This window comes from Typopeltis vanoorti, chromosome 4, assembly GCF_054136105.1.
Source record: "Typopeltis vanoorti isolate ZY-2024b chromosome 4, IOZ_Tvanoo_1.0, whole genome shotgun sequence".
Classification (NCBI taxonomy): domain Eukaryota; kingdom Metazoa; phylum Arthropoda; class Arachnida; order Uropygi; family Thelyphonidae; genus Typopeltis; species Typopeltis vanoorti.
Window position 1 is genome coordinate 69,919,774 of NC_143552.1, and position 17,045 is coordinate 69,936,818.

Genomic DNA, 17,045 nt, shown 5'->3' on the forward strand with positions numbered 1-17,045 from the left:
TTTGGTGTATTGAAAGGGGGCTGCAAACTATGGGACCGCCCCAGGCAGCAAAAGCTCTACCTACACCACTGAACAGGTAATAATATCAGATAAAGAAGACAAATTACAAAGAGCAACTCTTTCTTTTAAGGTTACATGGTGTTATAAACTTATATATGAACAAAGAGCAACGTTATAGTAGAACAGTTTGGAATAAAAATTTCCATACATAAAACAATGGCATTTTGTGGACAAACTCCAGTTAGAAGTAAAATAGTTATTAATAATAAAATAATAGAACAGATAAATACTTTCAGTTATCTTGGATGTGAAATGCATATGAAGGGGAAAAGGACATAAAATTAAAATCTTCAAAATTTTTACAGATTATAGGCCTGATAAATAGGACACTCCATCCAAATATAGTACAAAAAGAAACATGCCTGAAAATATACAATACTTTAGCAGTGCCCACATTATTATATGGCAGTGAAATTTGGGCAATAAACAAACGAGATAAACAAAGGATAAAACAGGTGAAATGAGATTTATGAGAAGAACTTCAAAATACACATTATTAGACCAAAAAAGGAAAGAAGACATTTTAAAAGAACTAAAAACAAAACAATAGAAGAAAAACTAAACAATTATAAACAAAAATGGATAGAACGTGTAAACCGAATGAGCCAACAATTATAGGCCTGTTAAATAGAACACTCCATCCAAATATAATACAAAAAGAAACATGCCTAAAAATATACAATACTTTAGCAGTGCCCACATTATTATATGGCAGTGAAATTTGGGCAATAAACAAATGAGATAAACAAAGAATAAAACAAGTGAAATGAGATTTATGAGAACTGCAAAATACACATTATTAGACCAAAAAAGGAAAGAAGACATTTTAAAAGAACTAAAAACAAAACAATAGAAGAAAAACTAAACAATTATAAACAAAAATGGATAGAACATGTAAACCGAATGAGCCAACACCTGATATCCTAAACAAATACTGAAATATAAGTCAATTGGAAAGAGAAGACAGGCTAGACCTGTCTTCTTTCAAAAAAGAGAACTGAAACAAAAAAGAATACTGGATGGATAATGAGACTGGAACAGCCCAATATGGCATAATCCCCATAATTAGTGTTATGATGATAATGATAAATATGTTACTGGCAAAGTGTGAAAAGCAGGCATTCTATAGAATGCGTGACGTTTTTAGGCAATGTATGAAATGTCTGTTTTATTTTAATATTTTACATACTTTCCCTAGGCATTGTATAGAATGACAAATACTATTTCGGCAAAGTATGAAAAAGGATTTTATTGAAAGGATGCATGTGAAAATGTAAGAAGTACAAAATGTAAGATACCGGATTTTTCTACAGAAAGAGAAAAAGACCAGTGCTGAACTACTTGTTGCTACAAGGTAGACTGGAATGACATTTTGAATTGCACTTAACTGCCTTTTTCATACAAAAGCACTTCAAATTTCGGCACTTGGTCTTGCAAGTACACCTCACGAACCCTTGGCTGCTACCCATGGACAGACCAGAAGCGACTGACCGGAGAGCTATTTCATGGTCAGGAATGTCTCCAAGTTGGCAAAAACCATCGTCTGTCACACTCATAACAACCATTAGCAGATTGCGTGAGTCACCCTGTCCCTTGTCGACATCTGGGGTAGGAACTCGTGCAGTGGCTCCCAAAGGTGCAGGAGGAAATTTATTGTTGGAATCCATTTTCATTTTTTCAGCCAGTATTTCCAGATTCAATTTAGATCGAATTCTACTTTCGACAGTATTCTCAATATTAAAGCAAAGAGTACACAAAATATTAACATCATAACCTTCTATTTTCTCATTTCCATCGTCTTTACTCTCATGTCCACAGGCGGCATGAACTTAACCATTTCTGGTTAGGTTAGGAAGTGCTCTGGTTCTCTGTTTGAGGTGAGTGTCGAAAGTCACATCACTTGCCTTTGCGACATTAAAAGTCACTGCCAGGAGTATTTTATACTTTGCCGATTTGCCTTTTGGCATTCTATAGAGTGCCTAGGAAATGTGTGAAAATCTAAGCATTTCATACTTTGACGTCCCACTTTCGACATTCTATAGAATGCCGGTTTTCACACTTTGCCGGTAACATATATATATATATATATATATATATATATATTTATTTATTCTTTGCATTAACCTGATATATGGTTGTTCAATATCTTGATCTTTTAGTGCCTAGAAAACTGCATTATGTTCTACTGTGTCAAAAGCTTTTTTGAAATTGATAAATAGCAGACAAAGTGGAAGATGATATTCTCTGCATTTTTCATTAGCTGGTTTATTGTGTTTATGTGATCTATTGTGGAGAATCCTTGCCTAAATAGCATTTTTTATTTTTGTGAATATTTTACAAAAGAGGGAGGAGACATAGGTCTATTCTCTTTTTCTCCTTTATGGTAAGGATGATTTTAGATTATTTCTATTCCTGTTTCTGGTACTCTATGTACCTTCAACTGATTGGTTGTATATTCTAACTCTTCTAGTAATATTTTTGGTGCTTCTTTATACTCAGTTAACTTTATTGGAATGACATTTTGTGTGGATGAGTAGAGTTTAGTGTAGTAATTCCGGATGATTATTCCCATTTCTCTTTCGTTTGTTTTCCTGATATTCTGTTCATCTAGGAATGCTGGTATTATTACTTCATGCAGCCTTAATTCCATTTCTACCTTTATAGGTTACTTTGTTTTTTTGCTGCCTCTTGTGATCTATTTATTCTCTATTTGGTGTAATCTTCTGATATCATTATATATTCCAAATGAGTGTAATCCAAATCTTTTAACTCTCTTCTTTTAGATAGCAGTTCAAGTTTCTTGGCTGAGACACTCCCTGTGATTCTTCTCATCATCCTTTTACCCTCTTTTACCTTGAGTTGTTGAGGGTTTATTAATTATCGGACCTCAAACCATTCACAGGATAAGGTGGTCAGCCCTACGCCCCAGTGTATCCTATGGCCATAGTGTTCTTCAAGGAAGGTTTGCCTGCTTTGCAGGATGAAAAAACCCCCAGGATAAACCCCCACTGTCCATGTCCAAGACTGGCTAACTTGGCTATGGCTGAGGAAGATCTTTCAGCTCCTCATGTCAACGACAGGAATTGAACCTAGGACACTCCTATGGTTGCGAAGTGCACAGCCACTAGGCTAACCAAAGGACCCCTGTGATTCTTTTCTGTAACAAATTCTGCCTCATGACAAATAAATCAATGTTTTACATTGCTTTATTTGTTGGTTGAATTTGGCCAAGTCTTCATCTGTCTTCTTCCAAGCCTCCAATCAATCTGCTTTACTAATTTATCAAACACTTCCATGTCAATACATTTCGGATGTTTATGGTTTCATATTGCTCACATTCTTGCTTGCCGTCTTTTGTCTATATGAAAAATGGCTTTTAAAGGTCAGAGTAAAGTGTATGTCACCGTGCTTTTTAGAATTGTTCCAACATTTTTTATAATTCTTTTGAAATCTTTCATTTGTATCATCTATTCCCCATGAACCAACATATTTCTCTCCAGGCTGCCCTTTACCAATTTTAATTTTAAATCCCTATACAACATTGTCTATTGGCTTCTGTCTTTTATGCGGTCTTCTATTTGCTTGTAGATATCTTCTACTGTTTCATCATCAGATGTAGAAGTTACACAGAAGACTATTAATGTTTCTGTTTGGCCTATTTGAACAATCAGTTTTATCTACTCTTGCTAATAAAATGTTGCAAGATAAGACATTCCTGTATTGTTTTGGTACAACTACAAATCCCACTACAGTAACATTGTTTCCTGAATGTGATTCATCCAGGAAGTCCTCGTAAATTCTTACATTTTGCAATCAGGGTAGCTTGTCTTTTAAGTTTTACATATTGTCAGAAAATGAAATTTTAGCTTATCAATCTCTTTCAGAAGAAAGCCTGCTTGAAAGTCCTTAGACAAAGTCTTATGTTGAATGTTTGAAGTTGAAAGGTCAAATATTTCCATGGTGGCCCGCCATCTTCAATTTCTCTTTTGTTTGTTTTCCTGATATTCTGTTCATCTAGGAACGCTAGTATTATTACTTCATTCAGCCTTAATTCCGTTTCTACCTTAATAGGCTACTTTGCATTTGAGTATACTCGAGCTTAGCAGTGAAAAGGTTAATGAGGCAAAGTGTCAATTTATACACATTTGAGATGAGAAAACCTCTATTAAACAGAAGCAAATAAAGATCTGGGACTTCCTGGAATCTGCCACAGCACTACAACATCTGTTAAATATAAACAAATATAGCTGCCTTGTCTGCACGGTTAGCCTACTGGCTTTGCGCTTTGCAACCATATGCCTGGGGAAGGAGTGTCCTAGGTTCGATTCCCGTCGACGACGTGAGGGGCTTAAGGATCTCCCTCAGCCATAGCCAAGCTAGCCAGTCTTGGGCATGGACAGCAGGGTTTGTTCCGCCAGTTTATCTGGGGTTTTTCATCCCACAAGCAGGCAAACCGGACCCGTGAATACACAGGCTATAGTCATAAAAAATATGGCACGGAAGGCAATGGGAAACCACCTTGCATCATTATCTCCCTAGTAATTAGCTGCAACCCTCTCTAAGAGAGGAAGCTACAGGATCAGATCAGATAGCTGCCTTACATTATTCAAAAATCTGGAAGACAATCATTTTAAGATCTTCGGCAACATAATTCCATCACCAAAACCCATAGAGAGTGCCAACTACGACTTCGGGATCCCACTTTTACACTCACTCTCTATTCTGCCTTCCTACTGATGACTGTAGGCAACAACAGAGTGCCCATCCTTAGATTCCTTGTTGACAAAGGAATCTTCATTATACAAAAATATACTGGCTTAATAATTTAACTCAATAAAATTAATTATTATCCCTGGAAACATTTTCTCATCTAAACATGGGTGATACTAAACATCCAAACCAGATTATATTTCAGCCAGTACACTATCATTAGCAGAAGAGAAGCAGGGTATACTTTTACACTCACAATGTTAATCCTCAAGTACAATTCCTAATACTACCTATATGGATTTGTAGAATTAGGAATACTAATACTACAAATCCATACATACATATCTTTTAGTGTTCCTAATACTACAAATCCATATAGGTCATATTTCAACTTTCATTGCAATCATTATGGTTTCAGTGATGACGAACGTGACAATGCTTGTCTTAAGAATATGATGAAAAGCAATGTCCAACAAATGTTTGAATTTCATCCAAAAGAAAGAAAATATACCATGAGGAGAAATTCTACGTATACATGCAAGTAAATAAATAAATCCTGGAACATCTTTAAGTACATATTTAAATTTTTTTTTTAAAAAAAAGAGAAAAGTTCCTCTAGAAAAGCAGTAGCTACAGAGGTCATTATGGAGATGAACTGTTGTTTATAAATTGCTTTGTAATGCACTACTGTAATTTAAAAATAAATAAATGAATAATGATTGAGTGAGGCCATATTTTAGCTTTCATTGCAGTCACGCAGGCGAAATTTCATTGTTGCAAAACATCAACATGAGATTCGTGTCAGCTTAGTTTAAAAATAAACTTGACCCTCTGGTAAACTCCGCTTTTGATTATACCTGCGATACGGAATAAGATTTCTAAAAAAAAAATTTTTTTTTTAATTTGACAGTTACAGTAGAAATGCTGGCTGAAAAGCCGATACCAAATTTTAATCGTATATCGATCAAAGCTTTTTTTTTTTTTTTGTGGACCGAGATTTATAGACTGAATCAGAAGTAAAATTCTAATTCTAAATAAAAATAAAATATACAAATAAATACCTACCTTGTAAATGATTCAAGCCCATAAAAAACTGCGAGTTAATTTCATGTAGTATACTCATTTACATTATGGAATTTATCCATCTGACAAACGTGAATTACTTAGCACATTACACCAGAACTTTCTGTAAATATTATTACAACTAAATATAAAAAGGGATTCTGCACATGGCATTTTTTTTATATACAAGAAAAAACAAATACATAAAACGCACAGTCAAACAAACTACCTCATTCTGTAAATCACCACGACTAAAATATAAAAATTATTATTCAATAAACTCCCCATTAATGCCACCTACCGGCTAGAAACTATCACATTTTTGAAATGTAAGAAAAATCCACCAATCAAATAACTTGCTCTAAAGAAATTTCATTACAATTAGCCAGGAAACATAATTTACATTACCAGCTGAAAGCATATTAATCCTGCACAGTTATAGTTCTTTTCATTATTACTATTATGCTTAATTGTGTATAGTGTTACCGTTTTTGAAACTACTGGATTATCCTTGGCGTCTTTGTTTGCCACACAATTCTTTTTAGTTTTTAGATAACACATTATTATTATTATTATTATTATTATTACTACTACTACTATTACGTGACACCTCCAGGGAGTCCAAAGACTCATCGGTAGGCTGACCATATTTCCTTGAGACAAAAACGAGACATTGGGATGGTAAAAACGGGACGGGGGTTATGTAATATTCTGCATTCATGAAAAAGTAAGACGATAAAAAAGTTTTATTACGTAAACATATTGAGCTTACTATTATTCTTCAGTGACAAAACCCATACAAAAATTTAGGTAGACATAAAGGGGGATTGTAAATCACCACGATCGTACCATGAATATTTCTCCGATGAAGTGATCTTGCCCAGCAAATTTCGGTCTTTCAACAACTTATTATAAAACTTCTCACATTCCATGACATAATTTTGTCTTACAATTAACATAGCCCTCATTTCTCAACACGTATTCTAGATTTCTCCTTTGACTACATACTGTTCGTAACAGAAAATATTCTCTCAACAGGTGCTGTACTTCATGGAAGACAAAGAATAAACTCTACAATAGTACAAAAGTTTTGAAAGTCTAGACGTTTTTCGTGCATTTCAGAAAAAATGTGTACCCATCTATCAGATACAGGAATGTTTTCTTTATTCCATGTATCCAACTGTTTCACAATTATAGATTTTATGAAGGTCCACTGATCAAATACACGAGTTTCTTCTGTTTCTGTGAGTGTGATGAGTTCCTCACTCAGGCTGTCCTGTATTTCTTTCCATCCTGGTGTCTCCCTTAGTAGCACCCACATGACCTTCTGAATGTTTCCTAAACTGCACTTCCACTTGTTGACATATTTGATTTGGTTTAATAGAAATTCTCAACTACCTCAAAAAACTTAGCCTCATTAATTTCCTCTGAATCTATTAACATTTTCAGTTATTTTTTGACATTAGTACTTACAAACATTTCACTTTTTCTGGACTCTAAATTGTTTACAAGATTTTCGATGTTCATGGCTACTTCTGTAGTTGAAATACTATCTTTCTCAATTAAGCTAATGTATGTTTCGAACGTAGACACTTGATCTCTTGCACATGACAACCATAATTTCAAACAGGGATCTCGAAACAATTTTCGCAACATAACAGGGCATTTTTCTTGAGAAAGAAAATAAGAACAAAGCCCATCAAACTAGCTTAAAATTATGTCAAATGATGGATCCAATGACAAAAATCTTGTATTTCCATGCTCTAATAATTTAGCGTAATTGCTTTCTGCAAAGTCACAAAAGTTTTTCAGTTCTTCAACTCTGACTGTGTGTATATATATATTGAAGTATTTGTATACTTTCACTGCAAAACATTCAATATCAATTGATAAACAGTCGACAGCACAGTGGAGACAGTTGTGTATAATGTGCACCCCACCAATACCGATAATCTGCATCTTCAGGTCTTTCAAGTTTTTGCCACACATTATTTTTGAGAAGCCTTTTGCAAACACCGAAACTGGTGTTCGTGTTATCTGCATAGAAAGCAACAATTTTATCTTCTAAGGCACTTAGCACCTTCAACATTGTAGGTCGGATGTTTCACCTGGTAAGGAAATAAAGTCCATAATATTGTCTTGAACACCAGAATTTCGGAGAAAGTACTGCACAACGATTCAAAAACCTTTGATGTCTTTTTTGTTTGATGCATCTAAACTGACTGTAATACTTTTCGTTTTATTCAAATGCTCCGTGGCTTCGCCCAATATATATGGTGATAAAACATTGGTAATTATCGCTTCTGATTTAGTACATGCTGAAGAAAATTTCGGTTCATAAATTTTATTTATCAATGTCGACAAGCAACAAGTGCTTCACTAACTGCAAATCACTTTCACTATCACGGCTCACCATAAACGAATCGATGGTTTTAACTGAAGCCAGAGTCTTTTCAGTATCCCTATGTTTCTGGCTATGTTGGTTGATGTCGCTTCTGCTTCCATGAGCAACAGAAAAATGGAAATTACAATGTTGGCACACCACTTTTGTTCTATCACTACACAGAGTGTCCAGTTTAATAAATTTGAATTCTTTCTGGAGATCGTCATTAAAACTGCAGTTTCGCCTGTTTGAAATGCAAGGAGAGACTTAAAGCTTTAAAAAATAAGATATACTAACGCTTCAGCAGAACAGACGCCGCGTCTGAGACGTGGCGCGTGTTATGATCTGCAACTGGCAGTCTCCACCACTCAATCCACCAACAATAAGACTTAAAGCCTTAACCAACAACAAACAACTGCAACTATACCAACGCTATCTACCGCCCGCCACCACTTGTATTTTCACAGACAATCACAAACATACATACCTTCGGCGGGATTCGAACCCACCGAAGGAATTGATCAGAACTTTTCAACGGAAGGTGAGACAGCTGGTTTCATATAGAGCATAGGTTCCCAAAGTGGGCGCTGAAGCCTTTTAGGGGGGGGGGGAATAGTGGGATCAGAAGCATTTGGGGCGTTCAGGTAGTCTAGGGGTCGGTGGCTCTTTATAGAAGAAATTAATAATATATATCAAAAAAAAAAAAAAAAAAATCAGCTAACGCCTTTTTATTCCCGTATTTACGGGAGTAGGCGAGGCCATTTAGCCCTATCTAACTTTTGGAGACTGAGTGGGCAGTTCAATCTCCACTGGTACCCAATCAGAGACAGATGGCCCAAGGCTATCACTAATTAAGCGGTACGCAGTGAAGAGAGACGGCTCAAATGTGCCGCCATCTCGTGGTCTCTAACCCTAACACAATATATTTAATGTCTGAAATAATGTGGGTTCTACGGTCGATTTTCTTGAGTTTACAGGACGAAAAACCCGAGTTTCCGGGAGGAAAAACCTGCTTGCCCGTGCCAGAGATCGACTAACTCGGGAACCGGTCGAAAAAAGGCTTAGAAAAATTTCCTCTAGTCGCCGACTAGACTCGAAACCAAGACTTCCTTCGTGCGGCCTAGCGCGGTGGTGTGCAAACGCCACATCCACTGAGCTACACAGGCTCTTGAATTATATATATATATTTCAAAATTAATTATTTTCGTGATTTTGCGATTAGATAATGATTTAAAATTTAAATATTGCATTTAATTCATCTTTTGCCCGTCTTACACGATCAATTTTTTTTATCAATTTTCTATTTCAATTATTTAATCATTTGAAAATTTACCATGTCAGATAGAAATAGATCTCAATTTTCTATGTCAATGACATTAACATTAACATTTCTGGCTAGATGGGTGAAGCAAAATTGCTTTTCATATTTCCCTTTGTCTTGTAATGGAAGAACTTTGAATGGAGTGTTTGTGAGCTATATGCACGCCCATTGAGGGCAGTGAAGTTAACTGTGTTCAGCTGAACTTAAGATAGACTTTGGTCTTTTATATTTGTAGCTTTCCGCTTCATTATATTCCGAGGCTTCCTTGATTAACGGGTCAGGATGAGAGCTTGTCTTGGTAAAGAACTTCTCAGCTAGATTTATGAAAAAGGAAGAGATATAAGGGATATTAACTTCTCTATGGATCTGGGTGTTTTTTATGAACCAGGGGGGCATCCAGAATCATCCTCGGGCACTTATTCTGTAATCTCTGAAGTTTTAGAATGCTAGAATTTGCGGTGTGGCTCCAAGCTGGGGATGCGTAAGTGATAACCGGTTTAATTACCATCTTGTAAATTGTTAATTTTGTTTGCATGTCCAGTTTACTTTGTCTGTTGATCATAGGGTAGAGCTGTGTTAAGACGTTGGATGTCTTTGAGGAAATGTAACTAATATGTTTGCTGAATAGGAGTTTACTATCAAGAATCACTCCAAGATATTTAACTTCAGTCTGCCATGGAATCTTTACTCCCAATAAATAAATATCCTCCATGGTATGGATTTTCTTTCTAGTAAACAGTATGGCTGAGCTTTTCTGGGGGTTAACTTGGATCCTCCATTCTGCCATCCACTTTTCTAAAGTGTGTATGCTATTTTTTGGTCTTTTAGTTGCCAGTTTTGGGCTCAGTGATCTTGACATCAGTGCAGTATCATCTGCATATAATGCAGTGAATGTTGTTCTTGGGTTCAGAGGGATGTCTGCTACATAGATTGAAAACAGTAGAGGTGCCAGAAGAGATCCTTGAGGTACGCCTGCCGAGATCCTGCATCTGGTCGAAACCGTTTCGCCTACCCTGACCTGCATGTATCTGTCTTTCAGATAAGAATGTATTACCTTTATTAGTCTGACTGGGAAATTAAATTTTATCAGTTTGTAGAGAGGACCTTGATGCCATACTTTATCAAACACCTTCTCTGCGTCGATGAAGATGGCAGCTGTATTGAGTTTCCAGTTGAAACCTTTAGTAATGATTTCTACCAGCCGGTGCACTTGTTGGGCTGTACTATGGGCCCTACGGAAGCCGAACTGTTCGTTAGGCAAAATTCCTAACTTATCTGTTTCTGCTTGGAATCTTTAGAGGATCACTTTCTCTGTTACCTTTCCGAGGCTGGATAATAGGCTTATGGGTCTGTAGCTTTCAGGAAAGTGAGCATTTTTTCCTGGCTTCTTCAGTGGTATGATTGTGGCTGTTTTCCATGTAGAAGGGAAATGCTGGAATCTAAAGATAGCATTTGTAATGTTGACGAGATGGACTATGGCCTTTCTTGAAAGTAGTTTTACTATTCTGTTAGTTATGCCATCTGGTCCTGGAGCTTTTCTATTGTTTAGATGGGAGATGATATTTATCATTTCTGTTGGATTTATAGGAGTGATATGTTGACAATGTTCTGTCTTAAGGTTGACCTAACATGACGATGAATCTTGTACATAAGGTTGATATTTAAATTAGTATACGATGGGTTGCACTGAGATTCTAGGTTATCTACTAGTGCTTCGGCTTTCTCTTCATCTTTGTGAACTGTCCCTTTCTTGGTTTGGATATGGGGTATGAGTTGCTTTTTGGTGCGGATTGCTCTTAAGAATTTCCATACAGAATGATCTTCAGTATTGATGTTAGCCAATTTGGTTTCCCATTGATGGTTTCTGTGTTTTTGAAGCGCTTCTCGGACCTGCCTGTTTAGATTGTTCAATACTTTTTTATCTTGTGGGGCTCTGGTATTGTGGTATCTCTTCCTGGCTCTATTTTTTGCTCTGATTAGGTCCATGATTTCTTCAGGGATACGGTTAGTTGGGTTAAAGACAGTAGATTGTCTGACTGATTCAATTGCTTTCTGAATTTGTATGGTTAAGTTATTTATTGCTGTGTCAATCTCTTCCTTTTTACTGATATTGGGTACCGGACCAATATGATCGGGAAGAACCTTGGCTAACTTGTCTCATGGTATGAATGTGTGCAAAGGAGAGAATTGATCTGATGAACCTAGATTGAGCACTATGGGACTGTGGTCAGAAGATAATTCGTTGACTGATTCCAATTTGAATTGGTATCTTAAATTTTTAAAAATGACAATGTCCAGCACATCCAAGCCACCTGAAGGGCTGAAATGGGTGGGCTCAGTATGGCCGGCCACTACAACAGAGTTGAGCATTGCATAGTTGAAAAGTCTGTGGCCTTTGGTGTTAGTAGATGAGCTGTACCAAGATCTCTTTTGTTTTGAGTTGAAGTCTCCTGCTATTATTATGGAGTCATTTGGACCAAGTACGGAGTCTAGATCTGTTGTCAGCAGAGGAATGCTTGGAGGGTTATATGCAGCATAGATCTTGAAACTCCCAGCATTGAAGGTATGTACCTCCACACCAGTCACCTCCAGGTTTACTGTTTTGGGCTTGTCTATTGTGTTATGATTCAAATAACTCTTTATATATATGGCTGTGCCTCCACCTCTTGTGCCAATTCTGTCGTTTCTGTACATAGCGTATCCACGGATTTTTGGGTTATTAGTTGGTCTTAGGTGTGTTTCACCAATCAAGATGATATCAGCACTGAGACGAGTTGAAAGTTCTTGTAGTTCCAAAATCTTGTTCATCAATCCATTTGCATTGCATGCTATTATCTTAAGAGCTTTTGGTTTGAATTTATTATTCATGACAGATGGCTGTTATAATGTTTTGAGTGCTTTGCAGGAATCTCTTTCTGGAAGATGTTGAGGGGCATGTCTTGCTGAATTCTTGCAGCATAGTGGTAAGTGAGGCTGTTAAAACGGATGTTATGTTGGAGCTTTCTAGCTCGAGAGATGTAGGAGGCTTAGTTCTTGCAGCCTCAGCATATGTTTTGGTCATGGTTGTTCCTTTTTGTGAGGAAGAAGGCAAAGTGTTTCGGACTGGAAGACGATTTGTTTGGTTGCTTAAAACGTTGTTACGTGGCGGAACAAGATTGACTTTTGTTGGTCCTCGGTTTTTTGGATTGGAAAGGCATCCCTTGTAGTTGGCGGGGTGAGGTCCTCTGCAGTTTGCACAGCATGCTGGAGTTGTGCGAGGTTTGGTGCAAGAGATGGTCTGGTGTCCCTCGCCGCACTTCAAGCACCTGTAGGCTGCCTTACATAATTTTTGGGCATGTCCAAATCTTTGGCATCTATGACACTGACCTGCAGATGCTCTTTTCCTTAGAGGCTCAGTTGTAATTTTGAGACCGCATACTACAGTCAGTTCATAGATCTGCTTTTGTGTGTTGTTTATTTCCACCAGCACCAAAGGCATTGTCCTTTTATCTGCTCTGAGCCTCACTTTAACTGGGGACAGGCCCTGTCTGGAGAGATCAGTGGACACATCTTCAGGAGTGATACCTTCAGCCATCCCACGTAGAACAACTTTCAGGTTCTTTTCACTAGGTAAAGTGAAGGTGTGGTATGGGACGCTAGCTTTGTCCATAAATCTGGTCATCTGTCTGTAATCTGAGGCTGTAGAGGGTTGTATTTTAACTCCCTCATCTGTGTTTTTAGCCCATGAGAATGAGATGTTTTGTTCTCTTAGAGCTGATGAGATAGGGATCCATTTTTCTTTATCCCTTAATATGACTGGTGGTATCTTTTCTTTAGGACCATTGAGTGCTTCTATCCCTGATGTTTTGGGTTTTTCCACATTGGTGGAGATTTTCCTCTTCTTTTTCACAAATTGGAACTCTGTATCAGTTTCCAAGGTATGATGACTGCTGTCTTGGGATGTAGCATCTTCCATACTCGGGGAGTGTGCTAAATCTGATTGCGTCTGAGTTATGGGCTCTTCACTCATGTCAACCATATTATCCTCTGTGACTGCTGTGAGGGGGGGGGGTATGTGTCAAAGAGCTTGACTTTTCCTGGCCAATTATCACTCAGCAGCTTTCGCAGTCTGAGGAATTCAAAGTAAACTTCCTCGAATTTGGCCTCATTTAGAAGTTTTGCCATGATAATATTCGGAAATAAGTCACGGATGGAGAAAGAGTAGAGATTGCTCAAGTGTTCCGAGCAGGTAAAGATAATCCTGTGGACTTTTGAGGGTCCACTAGCAAATCCCGTAGATACACTAAGGTGTCTACCAGCAATAAGATGTGGCGATATAAAATACAACAATGGCGATACAAGCGGCAGTAGGCCTAGCGTATCGCCCTTGTAAATTCAATAGACTTACCTGGATAAACCAGTATAGAAAATAAAGTGCCTGTTTATGGCAATAAGTACTTAACTGATATTACTAATGAATAAGCATAAATCTCTAAAAACATATCAGTCAAATTCACAATTCACCATCAAAAATACACGACACGAAACACTAACACGCGAGCCGCCATCTTACTTCCACTTACGCTCCTCATTAATCTCTATGTCAATGAGAAAATAGAGCATGTACAGTATATATATGTGTATAATAGATTATGTTTACAGTAGCAAATATATTCGTTATATTTCATTTCAAAATACATATAAAATATATAAAACCACTTTTCTAATTGATTTGTACAAAAATAAACCAAATTTTATATAATTTAATATTACGAGTAAAAATAATAATGGCAAGAAAGAAATAAAATCGTAAATTTTAGTTAGCCTAGTTAGTACTAACTTATATTGCTAACTAGAGGGAAAAAACAAAGTAAATATTATTCCAAACTTATTATACTGTTTTCTGTGGTTATGTTTTGTAGGTTTGTTGTTTATATCTTGTGTAATTATTTTATTTATTAATTATTATTTATAATTATTCGGACAATGTCGTGGTCGGACGAACAAAATGCTCTTGCGTGCAAAATAAAAAATTGAACGTGTCATACAGGATATTTTAACTTCTATTTTTTATATACTTAAAAAATTTATTCATTTTTTGCTATTGTAAAAATTGATCGTTCCATACAGGCTTTAGACTCGTTAACTAGTTAACGAGTAGCTAACGAGTTAATACTACTAGTTAAGACTCGTCTGCTGCGTCTATCCAGGCAGCAGACGAGTCTTAACTAATAGTATGTCGGTCAACTATTACGTAGGCAATTCACTCAATTCAGCATGTTTTGACAGTAATATGGGTGCTTGCAGTGACTTGTTTCAAGCACGAGTACGATGGTATCGCAAACAAGTCAATGCATGCAAGTCGATTCGGGCTAGATTTCAAATCTATAAATACCAGTGGTTTAGGAATAAGTTTCATTATTTTTTGTGTGCTTTGCCAACAATCATCAGTCGAAAGTGTGATAGATAAGCGGAGTCATACAAAGTGTAAATTAAATCTTTTATTTCGTGAATATTTTTGCAAATTTTATTACTTCATTATGTCTGAATATAAGAAGAAATGTCGATATTACAGTATTGAGTATTTGAAATATGGTTTTATTTAGTCTCCTACGAACCAATTATTACCCATGTGCTTGATTTGCCAAAAAGTGTTTTTAAATGAAGCAATGAAGCCTTCTAGGCTACAAGAGCCTTTGACTAAAATGCATGCTGACAAAAAGGATAAAGATTTGTCCTATTTTCAAGTACTAGAAGAAAAATATTTTAAACGTCTAACTATATGAAAACTTTTTACGTCGTCCACTAAACAAGATAATGACGGATTACAAGCTTTTTATAATATTTCATTATTAATCGCAAAAGTGGGAAAACCACACAAAATTAGTGAGGAATTAATCTTGCCGGCAGTAAAAGAAGTAATAAACACTGTGCTTCATAAGCCAGCGTCAGATATCATCAGGAAATTTCATTTGAGCAATAATTCAGTGCAAAGAAGAATCGATGAAATAGCTGAAGACGTTGAAAAATCATTGTGCGATTATTTGAAGACATGCCAATTTTCCATTCAACTCGATGAATCAACTCTCCCAAATAATGAACCACTACTCTTATCATACATACGATTCATAAAAGAAGAAAAAGTTTATAAAGAATTATTTGCTAAAAACTTGGAAGCGGATACAAAGGGAGAATCTATATTTAATATCATGAATAATTTTTTTCAAGAGAAAGACATTCCTATTCGTAATATTTTGTCTGCTGCTACTGATGGTGCTCCAGCAATGACAGGACGCCACAAGGGTTTCATAGCGCATTTGAAACAAGCAGTACCAAATGTACTCGCTATACATTGTGTTCTTCATCGTCAACATTTGGTTGCGAAAAATTTAAGGGAACGCCTACACCCGTCGCTCCATTACGTTATTAGAGTAGTCAACAAGATTAGAAGCAATTCATTGAGTGAGAGATTGTTTAGCCAACTTTGTAGTGAAAACGATGAAGATTTCAATCGTTTGCTGCTTCACACAGAAGTTCGCTGGCTTCCAAAAGGTATTTGTCTGAATTGATTTTACAATTTATTTGATTCAGTACTAGAGTTCCTAGAAAACAGAGACGACGGATTGCGGGCCAACCTGATTACATCCAAAAATGACATCGCTTATTTGCCAGACCTCTATAAAATATTTAATGAAGTCAATCTACAACTACAAGGAGATGAATTGAATTGAATTAAAACAAAAAACGTCATTGCCGCTTTTGTAGAGAAACTTCTGTTCAAGCGGAATATGGGCCGAGGGGAATATAGCTACTTTTCAAATTTATCAGCAGTGTCTCTCAAAAAGGAAGATTTTCTTACATACTGCCAACACTTGGAGGTTCTCCATGCTGATTTTCAATGAGCGATTCAAGGATATTCTAAACATGAGTATACCAAATTGGGTTCTAGATCCTTTCTCACATGTAAGCACAGCAGGATCATCAAATTTAGAAGTGGAACTCATAGAACTCACAACAAATGAAGAACTAAAAATAAAATTCAAAACTGAATACCAAGAGTTCTGGCTTCAAAAATCAATACTAACACTGTACCCTGAATTATGGGAAATAGTGCAGAAATTTTTAATTGTATTTCCATCTTTTTATTTGGCTGAGCGTGGGTTTAGTGCTGTGGTGAATTTACTATCTAAGAAAAGGAACCAATTACATATAACTGAGCGTGGCGATTTATGACTGTTTTTAACGAAAGTTGAACCCGATATTAACAAACTTTTAAAAATGCACCAGGCTCATCCTTCACATTAATTTGTTATCTTTTCTTTGTATTTTTACTTTGTAAGTTCGAAATAAACCATCTAATACATTTGATGGTGTTTTAATTATTACAATAAGATTCTTACTTAATGTAATGCAATCTCTTAATATGTATTCCGAGTTTTCATATTTAAACCATTGTATGAAACTTCACATTAATTTGTTATTTTTGCTTTGCATTTTTACTTTATAAGTTAGAAATAAACAATTTTGTAA

General features: G+C 36.3%; 1 protein-coding gene across 6 annotated transcripts in view; it reads right to left on the reverse strand.

The window, feature by feature from the left end:
• LOC150107393 (homeobox-containing protein 1-like) overlaps positions 1-6,066 on the reverse strand; it is a 194,725-nt gene extending 188,659 nt beyond the window's left edge. For all 6 annotated transcript variants that reach the window (XM_090391256.1, XM_090391255.1, XM_090391259.1 and 3 more), the window contains exon 1: positions 5,836-6,066. The gene's annotated coding sequence lies outside the window, so the exon portion shown is untranslated. The remainder of the gene's footprint in view (positions 1-5,835) is intronic.
• Between the last annotated feature and the right edge of the window lie 10,979 nt (positions 6,067-17,045).